The sequence below is a fragment of the Sarcophilus harrisii genome, chromosome 1 (genome assembly GCF_902635505.1).
Source record: "Sarcophilus harrisii chromosome 1, mSarHar1.11, whole genome shotgun sequence".
Classification (NCBI taxonomy): Eukaryota; Metazoa; Chordata; class Mammalia; order Dasyuromorphia; family Dasyuridae; genus Sarcophilus; species Sarcophilus harrisii.
Window position 1 is genome coordinate 135,036,283 of NC_045426.1, and position 13,951 is coordinate 135,050,233.

The window sequence follows — 13,951 nt, forward strand, 5'->3', positions numbered from 1 at the left end:
TCCCCCACCCGCTCCCCCAGATGTCAGGTTGACCAATACATGTTAAATATGTTGAAGTATATGTTAAATTCAACACATGTATACATATCCATACAGTTATTTTGCTGCAAAAGAAGAATCAGATTTTGAAATAATGTACAATTAACCTGTGAAGGAAATCAAAAATGCAGGTGGACAAAAATAGAGGAATTGGGAATTCTATGTAGTGGTTCACACTCATTTCCCAGAGTTTTTTCGCTGGGTGTAGCTGGTTTTATTCATTATTGAACAAATGGTGCTGATTTGGTTCATCTCATTATTGAAAAGGGCCACATCCATCAGAATTGATCATCATACAGTATTGTTGTTGAAGTATATAATGATCTCCTGGTCCTGCTTATTTTACTCAGCATCAGTTCATGTAGGTCTCTCCAGGACTTTCTGAAATCATCCTGCTGATTATTTCTTACCGAAAAATAATATTCCATACTATTCATATAACATAATTTACCCAACCATTCTCCAATTGATGGGCATCCACTCAGTTTCCAGTTTCTGGCCACTACAAAGAGGGCTGCCACAAACATTTGTACACATACAGGTCCCTTTCCCTTCTTTATAATCTCTTTGGGATATAAGCCCAGTAGTAACACGGCTGGATCAAAGGGAATGCAAAGTTTGATAACTTTTTGAGCATAGTTCCAAATCACTCTCCAGAATGGATGGATGTATTCACAATTCCACCAACAATGTATCAGATACTAAAAATCTTTATCTTATTTCAAAGCTCTACTCACACACTACTACTACCTTGTGAAGCCTTTCCAGATTCCCCCACTCCCCATAGAGTATGTGCTCCACTTCTTTAAGTTACCGTGTTTTTTTTTTTACTTCTCTGTGTGCATGTTGTAATCCCTATCCTCTACCCTAGCCCTCACCACCACTCCACTGCTAGTAGCATTCAAATTCTTTAAAGTCAGGAATTGTTTCAATTTTTTGTCTTTATTCTTTAAGCCCCCAGCCTAGGACCCTGTAATGCAACACTGTCAAGTTTCAAGTTCAAAAGATTATGTCTAATTCATATGAGCTTTTCTTGTATCTTTATGAGACAACTGTCATCTCTTTATTGGAGAAATGTTTTTGTGAAGTTTGCCTCATTAAACCCCTCCACAATTCGCTGGGGTCGTGATTCCAGGTAACATAAGATCTTGCTATCACTACGGTATTTACTTCAAAATCAGCAACATTATCTACCAATTAGAGCAGAAACAAGTTCCTTGGATACCAGAGGAGACACCCTAACAAGCATACATCCAGCTATACCAGATCAGACCTTTTTCACATCCATCTCCTTGGCCATCTTGATATTTCCTGCAATTTCCTACATGTATTCCATCCTCACACTCTGCTTTCTACCTCATGCCTTTGGCATACTAATCAAATCAGTATGAACATAACTTCTGGGAAGGTACATCAATCAACTGTTTTGTGGATTAGCTTGCTTTCCTGTAACTCTCCAAAACCATAAAGCCTTTGGTCTGTCAAGAATGTCTCCTCCAATATTATTGTTCTATAAGAAACTATTAGCAGGCTGATTTCAGAAAGGCCTGGAGAGACTTACACAAACTGATGCTAAATGAAATGAGGAGAATCAAGAGAACATTGTACACAGCAATAACAAGGTTATATGATAATCTACTCTGATGGACGTGGCTCTTTTCAACAATGATTTAATGATTTCTAGTACTAGAAAGTTGTCTGGGGTAGTGGACAGATTAAATGATTTGTCCAGGGTCACACAGTCAGCATGTTGGAGGTGGAACCTGAACCGAAGCCTTCCTGTTTCTGAGGGCAGCTCTTTGTCCACTGCATCATACTGCCTTGAGAGTCTTTGAAGTTGGGGACTCTGAGCTCTAACATGGTGTTTATCACAAAGATGAAGATCAAAGGAAGATAACACAATAAGGAAAGGAAGGTCAGGGGCACTGAAGACCAATTTTGATTACAGAATCATTTTGTTTGGGCAAGACTTTCTTCGAGACCAACAAGAGGAAAGCACCTATGCAATAAGGATGGTAGAGATGGAAAAGTGAGAACAGGAGATTTCAGAGGAATCACAAGATAAAAACCATTGAAAAGAGCAATTAATCTAATTAGATTAGATCTAAATAGATTATTTAGTGTGATTCTTCATCTTGAAAAGTTCCTGGCAAAGGATAACATAGAAGCTACTAAACTTTTTTCTTACAAAGGGAAGCCAAACGATTTCTACCTCAAGGAAATGAAATGTAAACTTTCCATTGGCACAAGCAAATAAATTATTACAATAGGCACCTTTTGTTTCATACTGAATATGACTGTTCAGGGTTGGGTGAAAAGGTAATAAGGAAGGTGATTGTGTAATAGAGAACTGAATAACATACACAGAATTATTCAAATGAAGCTCCCTTTCTGCTGTAGATAGAGAGTTGGAGATTTTAGTTGAAGTTCTAGTTTAGAATTCTTTTCTTCCTTCAAAATGCCACCTCTGAGGGCAGAGGCAAAGTTCAATTATCTTTTACCCATTTCTCCAAATTAAGATATAGGGATTATGTACCCAACCCCAACCACAAGGGTCCCTTAGTAACATGTTCATAGTTTCTAACGAAGCCCTTCTTTCTGTGTTTCACTTTTAATTGTTTTGACTCATCTGAAACTTAAAGAATTACTGTGTATTATGCATTGTATTTTCATTTTGTATTTCTTTGAGGATGATGAATAAGAATTTGAATTTCCATTAAAATGAATAGGATAGAAATTAGAATAAAAACCAACAACTTGATCTGGAATGACTCTCAAGGTTAGAATGGTGGAGGAAGGGGGATTATTAGGAGGGAATGTTGTAAAATTTCTTTTCTTATAATCTTTAAAATACAAAATAGTTTATTCTCTAATTGAGATAAATAACAGAATGTTAGAGTTGAAATGACCTTTAGAATCATTTAATCTATCTGTCCCCATTTCACAGATGAGAAAACTGAGTCCCTTAGAGGTAAAGTGACTAACGTCCCCTAGGTAATAAGTATCAGAGAAAGATATTTTTGCCCTGTGGGAAGGAGAGGCCAACAGGACAAGGCAAGGTCATTCCATGTGATATGATTCCATGACAGATTTATATTCTACAATTACATTTATGAAGGCTTGGGTGCTAGCTATGCCAAGGTAAATAGAAAAGGGAGAATGGGTTACTTATCAGTAGCAAGAGAATGTGAATGCGAATCAAAGTTGGGGATTTCCCTGGTTTTGAATTTCCCATTCCTGGTTAACACTATACTAGCCTTTCCAGAGATAAGTGAGTTTCATTCTACTTCTTTTCAAGATAACAGAATCATCACAAATTAAATACAATATCCCTACATGAGGTAATTAATATTATCTCTATAATGAGAACAAGCACAGAGGTTAGTTGAATTTTTTCAGGTCATACAGAAAGTCTGAATCATTACACTAGAAAGGAATTTTAATAGCTTGACTTTTGTATCTTCCAATAAGAAAAGAACTGCTTATAAGTCATTCTACATGAAGTTCTTTCTAAGGGGGAGGAAATTGGAGGGTATTAGAAGGAAGCGGCTGTTTATCCTCCAAGAAATGATGAAACTGAGCCACAGGTAAGAGAACATCCTATAAGGATCAGAGAAGGAAAAAAGAAACATGGTGAATGGTAAGTTCTTGCTGGGGAGTCCTGAGAAAGAATATCAAGAACAAGAACAATAGCTAACATTTGTATAGCACTTTGTGTTTTGAAGAAGCCAATATAAATTATCAACATGGAGAACTCACTAAACAACTCAAAAATTTTATAGAATGGTATAGAATGGAAACAAGGCATTGTAACTAAGAAGAAAAAGAAGAGCATGGGGTGGTTCTATAAGAATAGTATCAGTGATACTAACACTTAGCTTGGGCTGGCAAAAGACATTAAGGACAACAAGAATAGTTGGGAAGAGGATATCTACATTGAGGAAAAGATGTGCATTAAAGCAAAACTAGAACTGTTACTCAAAATGGCTGGTAAAACTGTTAACAAAAAGATGGCAGAAATGGTCAATTTTTATTTTGCTTTTGTTTTTCCTACCAGGAGAATGAACTTTGGATTTGGAAAGAATAGAACAAAAATGGCTAATGAGGTATGTCAAATTTATGTAATTCGGGAGTCTGTAGAGAGAAATGAAAAAAGAAAACTTTCATGAAATTCTCCTGGTTCTTCTTCTCCACCAATTAACATTAATTACTGTCTAAATGAGGGGTTTTGTGATATACCAGCCAATACACCAGAATGGGGGAAAACAGCCCACCCATAAGATTTCTTATCTGAATCATATTTATTCAAATGTAATAGGGAGAAGAGATTGTCCGCTAGTCTTTCAAGCATGCCCAGATCTGCCTTTCCTATGAGTGAATACTAAGCATCTAACAGATCTGTCTGCCTGATTCCAATATATACATACAAATTGGTGAACCTACTTCTGCCCATGTATGAATCATGAATCATCACCCCTTCCGGTCTGATTCTTCATAACCACAGAGCACCAGATCTCATTCACTGAAAAAGGAAAAGTTCTTAACAATTGAAGGATATGGAATAAATAATTGACAACAATAAATGAATAGGTAAGCAATAAAATAAATTATTTCAGCCAACCAATTCTAAGTCCTAATTGAACTGCCAAGAGAAATGAGAATGAGGAACGTACTTTGGTGAAAATACAATAGGGCCTTTGTTCAAATAGTTTACAGATTTATCTGGACCCATTTTTGTAACACAAAATGTCAGTTTGTTTACAAAGGAACATCAAGAACAATGTTAGCATTTGAAATTGCAAAAATCCTAAACAGTAAACTGTTGTGTCCTGCTTTCTAGAGCCCCCAAGTTGAGGTGACAAAACGTACCATGCTTTCTAGAGGCCCCATGGTGATTAAAATATACCATCTTAGTGGAGTGATGAGGCTCCAGGATTGTTAAAATATGGAGTCTATTTATTCCAAGGTCTTTCACCCTTATATACTTTAATACCCTTATGTAACCAAAACAACACCGGGCATGCATTAATGTGAAGATTGAGTTAGCACCCTAGATACCTTAGAATCCCCCAGAGTCAGGATAATCAAAAGTCCTTGGTCTGTAGGGGTAGAAGTGAAGGGAATGGACACAGGATCTCTCGTGACCTTCCTTTTCCATCTTCCCTGCCAAGTGACTCTGGCTTGTCTTATTCCACCCCCTAATCCTTCCCACAATTCTCTGTATACACCAAAAGATTGAACCAGCACAGAATAGTGGGAAGGGCCATTTTCCAAGCATATGCTAATAGAGTATTGTCCAATCAGTAGTTAGCCTCAAGTGCTCCGATGTCCTAATTTCAGTGCATCGACTCAAGAGTTTCAGCCCTTTACACACACTAAGTATACATGGGACCACATGAATAACTATTTTATGTAGATTGCTGCCTGGTATCACTCTGCTTTAATTACAACACAGGTTGTCACCACCCCCTGACTTCACAGGAAGGCCAAAAGCCCTTAGAGGAGATGGGAAGCTGAACCAGACATTGTTAGCAGGTTCCCTGTGGGCTGCAGGGTCTTATACCTCACTCAGAGTTTCTCCATTGTCTGTGGCCCTCTGTATCTCACCCTTTCTTTTGTTTTAATTGAAACAGGTGGTTAAATCCATTACCATGAAAGGAATCACACAGGCAAGTTGTACATACAAGTAAGTAGTAACACAACAAATGATGTAAATAAACAAGATGCTATAAAAGATTTCCATGAGTCCCAGAAGGAAGTTGTAAAAAATAACTCTCAATTCACAACCACACATACAGCCAAGGAGTCCAAAGCCAATCTATGATCCATCACTTCATGTGTCAGGGAATCCAATGATTCCTGAAGGTTGTGAAGTCCTGCATCAGTCTCATTGACAATTATTTTTGATGTCCATGAGTTAATTGCCATACATATAGAGTTAACTGCCAGGCTCTTTCAGTGGTGGTCATAGTCAGTGCGAAGGAACCATCTGATGTTTCTTGAGTCTTCTTCATTTCGAGGGTCTTCTCTTTTTCTGTCTCTCTCTGATGGACAAGGTGGATATGGCTCATTGGCAGCCATTGAATTCTTTTTCCATATGCAGAGATCCTCTCCCCCAAGCAGTTAGCCTATCTGGTCCCTTCCATTCACCACTTTCTGGGTCTCTCCACATCACCTGATGATTACCTAAAGATATTGGAGCTGCTTGCACTGGACACTTTTTCCAGAGGGTTATGAAACCTGTCTGCTGGAGCCAGTGCATCTCCATCAAAAATAAAAAAACTAATAATATATGGAGTTAAACTGAGAAGTTCTCTAGGGTTACCTGTGGCTCCCCCTTTCTTTTGTTTTGGGAGGAGTGTCTTGATGTCTCTGTTTCTCCTCTCTACTATTGCATGAGGATTAAAGGGTGTGCCAGTAGTGTGTGAAACCTGATACTGCGCACAAAAGTATGCAAAATGTTTAGAAGTATATACAGGTCCATTATCTGTTTTTATTGCTTGTGGCACACCCATAATTGCAAATGCTTGTATAAGAAATTCAGTGACTACTCATGCTGTCTCTTGCTGATGGTATTGCAAAAGTAAATCCTAAAAAGGTGTCTACTACAACATAGATTTTCCAGATTTCTTTTTTACAGCAAATACAGGGGCATTCCAAGGATTTAGAGAAAGTTGTAAGTGTCCTTGGTCAAGTAATTCCTGTACTAAATCTAATAAGGCCTGAATTTTTTCACTGGTTAAGTGCCACTATTTCACTCACACTGGTGTATCAGTTTTCCATGTATTGGAACAGGTAAGAGTGCAGGCAGGCCTTGGACAGCAGCCCTACCTAAAAAGCTGAAGTACTCAATTTTAATCCTAACTGTTGTAAGATGTCTCTTTCCCATAGATTGATGGGGATTTTTTTTTTTTTTGTAAAAGTAGTAAAAACTCCTGTTTTATCTTCAAATGTCCATCTCAAAGGGGTAGCACTAAGTTCAGCTACTATTGATCCTCTTATGCCAGACATATGGATGTTTGCCGCAATCTTTGGCCAGTGACTGGGATGTTAGCTACACATTCCCCAGTTTCCCAAATTGATGAGGTCAGTGGTAGTTATGATGAGGTGTGAGAATTAGGGTGTGAGATCTCTGCCTGGAGGCGCAGGTCCTATATGAAAGAATTTGCAAACCCAAAATCTGTGTGGCAAAAGTGATTTATTGGTACTGAGAAAAGAATATCTTCACAAGTAAGCAAAAGTCCTGGCAGGACAGCTTGCTGAAAAAAAAGCTTTCTTAGCAAGCATAATCCTGCTTAGGACTTCTGCAAAGACAGTTTGACCAACTGTTGATTATATCAGGTAAATCTTGGCCTGGGGGCTAGGGAGCAGTTTGATGACTATCAGGCCGAAATCTACAATTGAATAAAATCATTTAACTGAGAGTTTGAGTGACTGGGAGTGGTTCTGGACTAATTTTCAACTCAATAGAGGGTGGGACCATATCTCTGGCCATGATCTCCAACTGAATGAGACCACTTAAATTGATTCCCTGAGGGTGGGCCTCTCCCAGAGAGTTTGAGATCCAGGAACTTCCCCCAGAAAGGGGAAGTTTCAGGGTTCACCCCTCATCATTTCCCCAAAAAAGTTCTCAGTCTATATCATTCAAAGTTCTAGGATTCACTTCATAGAATTCCCAATCCTTCTATTATTGTCCACCTGCATTTTTGATTTCCTTCACAGGCTAATTGCACACTATTTCAAAGTCCGATTCTTTTTGTCCAGCAAAATAACTGTATGGACATGTATACTTACATTGTATTTAACTTATACTTTAACATATTTAACATGTATTGGTCAACCTGCCATCTGGGGGAGAGGGTGGGTGGAAGAAGGGGAAAATTGGAACAAAAGGTTTTGCAATTGTCAATGCTGAAAAATTACCCATGCATATAACTTGTAAATAAAAAGCTATAATAATAATAAAAAAAAAAGTTCCAGGGTTCACCCTCCATCATTTCCCCCCAAAAGATCTCAGTTTATATCAAAATCTGTGATAGAAAATATTTTGTAAGCACCCTCAGAAGGTGAAATGGTCAAGCTGACTGTGAGTGGAGGCAAGGATTCTATAGGCCGGATAGGGACAAGTTTTAGCTCTCCAGGGGATATCTCAATAGTTCCAGAAGCATATAGCTCTATTCTCCCTAATTGCAATCCCCTTCCCCCACTGGCTTGCTTAAAGACTCTCAGGTGTAATAGCAATTGCCACCATGCCCCAAGTGTTTTTGGCCTGGGACCCTGGAGCTGAGCCCTGCCTCTTCTAATGAGCACATAGGGGGTGGGCAAAACTGCTGCATGGATGATGCTGATGGTGTCATTGTTTCCCCATTCCTCCTCCTCCTCCTGCCCACAAAGGCCTCCTGCTCAGGGGTAGGAAGAATTGAAAATGAACTTTGAAGTTGAAAAGCAAGCTCATCAGTAAGGAATTTAAGGTACTTAATTCCTTTTCTGACCAACAGGTAATGGTACTTAAGATACTTAACCCTTTTCTGGCCAACTGGCCATGCCCTGCAGATTTCCTAGAGCAGTAACAAGCAAAATAAATCAGTAAAATATTAAAAAAGACTTCCTTAGCTCCATCCCCCATGCTGTACCCTCCGGGGCTATGGGAACCAACTCTCTGCTTCTTTTTCTCCTCATACTTCCTTGTCTGGCTGCCCAAGTTAAAATCTTTCCTTGTTTTAAAACTTCTTGTATTCCTTAAAACCGGTTTTAATCCATTGGATTCAATTAGTTGTTCTATCACTAACTTCCACATCTCTGACTCCAAACTCTCCTTCTTACAAAGCCTTGGAGACATGCACTCCAGTGCATCTGAGAACTCAGTGATCTGCCGTGTTTTCTAGAGGCACTGAGCTCTTTGACCTAGTGACCAGTTTTCTTTCAGATAGTAGTTTTATAATACCTGCCCTTTTGACAGGTGCCATTTCAGATTATATGGTGTTCCTGACCTTTCTAGCCCTAGCATATAGCAAATCATTAAAAAGCACTTAGTGATTGATTTTAATAAGTAGCTGGGGGTTCCATTGAACTCTGACTCTTCTCTTATTTGACCAGAGCATAGCTGCATTTTAATTCTTCTTCTAAGATGACATTGTCATCAGTATACCTCGCCCTGCCCCTGTGCAGCCCCTGAATTGAGACCTGAGGCTGAGTGCAGTCCATCGTGATAACGGATGCTTTCCCAGAAGGCCTGTGTCTACATGAGTTGGGGGGATGGGAAATGTGGTCAGGATTGCTGTCATAGGTGGGAAATTCCTGAATTAGTGAGAACTGTACTGGCCTTGCAAGTTCCATAACCAGGAAGAGATTAGAAAGGTGAAGGACTGGGGGTATGATTCCCTCCCAATGGCAGCTCCTCAAACTGAGCACCATGGCCCCTTCCAACTTACACCGAAGAAATGGACCATGGCAGGGAAGGGAGCGACTGCTCACTCAATAAGCATTTTTTGAGTCCCTACTATGTGCTACTTTGACAATCATCTATCTGCACAGCTGCCAAAGGTGTGACCACATCACCCCATGACTCAACAAATTCCACGAGTTCTCTATTACCTGAAGGGTCAAATACCAACTTCTCTGTCTGGTATTTAAAAATTCTCCACAGTGAAACAAGGTTGCCCACTATCACCGTTACTATTTAATATTGTATTAGAAACGCTAGCTATAGCAATAAGAGCTGAGAAAGAGATTAAAGGAATAAGAATAGGCAATGAGGAAACGAAATTATCACTCTTTGCCGATGACATGATGGTATACTTAGAGAACCTCAGAGATTCTGCTAAAAAGTTATTAGAAATAATCCACAACTTTAGCAAAGTTGCTGGTTATAAAATAAACCCACATAAGTCATCAGCATTCTTATATATCACTAACAAAATCCAACAGTCAGAGTTACAAAGAGAAATTCCATTTAAAGTAACTACTGATAATATAAAATATTTAGGAATCTATCTGCCAAGGGAAAATCAGAAACTTTATGAGCAAAATTACAGACCACTTTTCACACAAATTAAGTCTGATCTAACCAATTGGAAAAATATTAAATGCTCTTGGATAGGGCGAGCAAATATAATAAAGATGACAATATTACCTAAACTAATCTATTTATTTAGCGCTATACCAATCAGACTCCCAAAAAACTATTTTCATGACCTAGAAAAAATAACAACAAAGTTCATATGGAAAAACAAAAGGTCAAGAATTGCAAGGGAAATAATGAAAAAAAAATCAAATGAAGGTGGCTTAGCTGTACCAGATCTAAAATTATATTATAGAGCAGCAGTTACCAAAACTATTTGGTATTGGCTAAGGAATAGATTAGTTGATCAGTGGAATAGATTAGGTTCAAGGGATAAAACAGTCAACAAATATAGCAACCTAGTCTTTGACAAACCCAAAGATCCCAGCTTTTGGGATAAGAACTTACTGTTTGATAAAAATTGCTGGGAAAATTGGAAACTAATATGGCAGAAACTAGGCATTGATCCATACTTAACGCCGTACACCAAGATAAGGTCAAAATGGGTTCATGACCTAGGCATAAAGAATGAAATTATTAATAAATTAGAGGAACATAGGATAGTTTACCTCTCAGACCTGTGGAAGGGGAAGGTCTTTATGACCAAAGCAGAACTAGAGATCATTACTGATCACAAAATAGAAAATTTCGATTATACCAAACTGAAAAGTTTTTGTACAAACAAAACTAATGCAGACAAGATTAGAAGGGAAGCAATAAACTGGGAAAATATTTTTACAGTCAAAGGTTCTGATAAAGGCCTCATTTCCAAAATATATAGAGAATTAACTCTAATTTATAAAAAATCAAGCCATTCTCCAATTGAAAAATGGTCAAAGGATATGAACAGACAATTCTCAGATGAAGAAATTGAAACTATTTCTAGTCATATGAAAAGATGCTCCAAGTCATTATTAATCAGAGAAATGCAAATTAAGACAACTCTAAGATACCACTACACACCTGTCAGATTGGCTAAGATGACAGGAAAAAATAATGATGATTGTTGGAGGGGATGCGGGAAAACTGGGACATTGATGCATTGTTGGTGGAGTTGTGAACGAATCCAACCATTTTGGAGAGTAGTTTGGAACTATGCTCAAAAAGTTATCAAACTGTGCATACCCTTTGATCCAGCAGTGTTACTACTGGGATTATATCCCAAAGAGATTATAAAGAAGGGAAAGGGACCTGTATGTGCACGAATGTTTGTGGCAGCCCTTTTTGTAGTGGCTAAAAACTGGAAACTGAATGGATGTCCATCAGTAGGAGAATGGTTGAATAAATTGTGGTATATGAAAATTATGGAATATTACTGTTCTGTAAGAAATGACCAACAGGATAATTTCAGAAAGGCCTGGAGAGACTTACATGAACTGATGCTGAGTGAAATGAGCAGGACCAGGAGATCATTATATACTTCAACAACAATACTATATGATGACCAGTTCTGATGGACCAGGCCATCCTCAGCAACGAGATCAACCAAATCATTTCTAATGGAGCAGTAATGAACTGAACTAGCTATGCCCAGAAAAAGAACTCTGGGAGATGACTAAAAACCATTACATTGAATTCCCAATCCCTATATTTATGCACACCTGCATTTTTGATTTCCTTCACAAGCTAATTGTACAATATTTCAGAGTCTGATTCTTTTTCTACAGCAAAATAACGTTTTGGTCAGGTATACTTATTGTGTATCTAATTTATATTTTAATATATTTAACATCTACTGGTCATCCTGCCATCTAGGGGAGGGGGTGGGGGGGGGTAAGAGGTGAAAAATTGGAACAAGAGGTTTGGCAATTGTTAATGCTGTAAAGTTACCCATGTATATATCCTGTAAATAAAAGGCTATTAAATAAAAATAAAAAAAATAATAATAAAAATAAAAATTCTCCACAGACTGTCCCCAACTTTCCTGTCTAGCCTAATTACACGGGACTAATGTTCCTAAACTCTTTAGGACCGTTGTGTTCCTCATACATAGCAGGGTGGTATAGTAGACAGAACTCCTGGAGTCGGGAAGTTGTTCAGCCACTTTAGTTGTGTCTGACCCTTTGTGACTTCATTTGTGATTTTCTTGGCAATGATATTGGGTGATTTACCGTTTCCTTCCCCAGCTCATTTTATAGACAAGATGAGTCATATAGGGTTAAGTGCCTTGTCCAGGATCACACAACTAGGAAGTATCTGAGACCAGATTTGAAGGTGATTTTAATTTAATTCAGTCTTCCTGAATCCAGGCCTGGTACTCTGTGCACTATGGCACCACTTAGCTCCCCCTGCAGTCAAGAAGACTGGAGTTCAAATCCAGCCTCACTCATACTAGCTGTGTGACCCTGAACAAGCCACTTGACCTCTTTTTGTCTCAGCTTCCTCAACTATAAAATGGGGATAATGAAAGCACCTCTTTGCCAGAGTAGTTTGGGGTTCAAATGAGATAAAGTGCTTAGTACAGTGCCGGGCTCTATCAATGTTAGCTCTTATTATTATTATGATGTCCCATCTCTAGTCACCGTGCTTTTTCACAGAAAATTCATAGGGATGCACTTCTTTCTGATCTCCTTTCCTAGAATTTCTCAGAATTCATTCATTCATTTTTGGTGAGGCGATTGGGGGTAAGTGACTTGCCCAAGGTCACCCAGCCAGTAAGTGTTAAGTGTCTGAGTTTGGATTTGAACTCGGGTACTCCTAACTTCATGTAGAGTGCCTCTATCACTGTGCCATCTAGCTGCCCCCGATTTCTCAGAATTTAGCTCAGATTTTACCTTCTGCTTGAGCCCTTTCCATTCACATCCACAGATCTGTACATATCTTGCATATGATCTTTCCAAAGAGAACATAAGGTCCTTGAAGTCAAGTAGAGTTTCCTTTTTTTGTCATTTGTCTTCAATATTTTGCATAGTCCCAGGTACAAAGTGGATAAATAAACAATCATTGCTTGCTGTTTGATTGTTAATTGTTATAGGGACTAGCCTCCCCACAGTCAGTAACCTCAGCCTCCTCTTCCCTTTGTTTGGAAAGCTGGAGGGTAGAGTATTTAATTCCTTCCAAAGACCTCTTAGAGAGGTCTGGGATCTGAACTTTGCAAATAATTCTCCATCTTTAGCAGCAGCTCTGTGTAGTTTACCTCCCATAGAACATCATTCCTACTCCTCTGGGTCTTATCCCCCTTACTTTTCTGTTCCCTTTGAGGCACAGTCTTCCTCCATTATATTGTAAGATAAATAGAAGTATATATATAGAATAACTTTACATTTGTGTGTGTATATATACACATACACACAACTATTTGAGTCTAATGGTAGCCATCTCTAGGGGGACAAGAGAGGAAAGAAATAAAAGAAATTTACATGATAACATATTTTAAAAGAATTTAAAAAGTTGTACATCACAGATTTACAGTTTCATGTGAATGATCTTTTTTATTATACTTTATGGAAATGCTTATTTTATTCTATAGACTAAAAATAAAACAAATTTAATAAAAACAATAAAGATGTTTTTAAAAAAAGATTGTAATTCCTTGAAGAACAGGGCTGTCTTTTTCATATTTGTATCCCCAGTGCTTAGCGCAGTTCTAATGCATAGTAGCTGCTTAATAAATGTTTATTGAATTGGAAAATTGCTTGAACCATTTATTTAGTCCCTCTATATTTGCTTCTCCAGTTAGACTGTAAGATCTTTGTGGGCAGACACCAGAATTTATACTTCTTTTTATAACTGCACCTAACACAATGCTACCCTACACATAGTAAGATGTTCAATAAATATTAGATGGATTGGAATAAAAGACTTGCAAGACAGAATGATCAGAATACTATGCCTGTGTGTGGAATGGAGAGA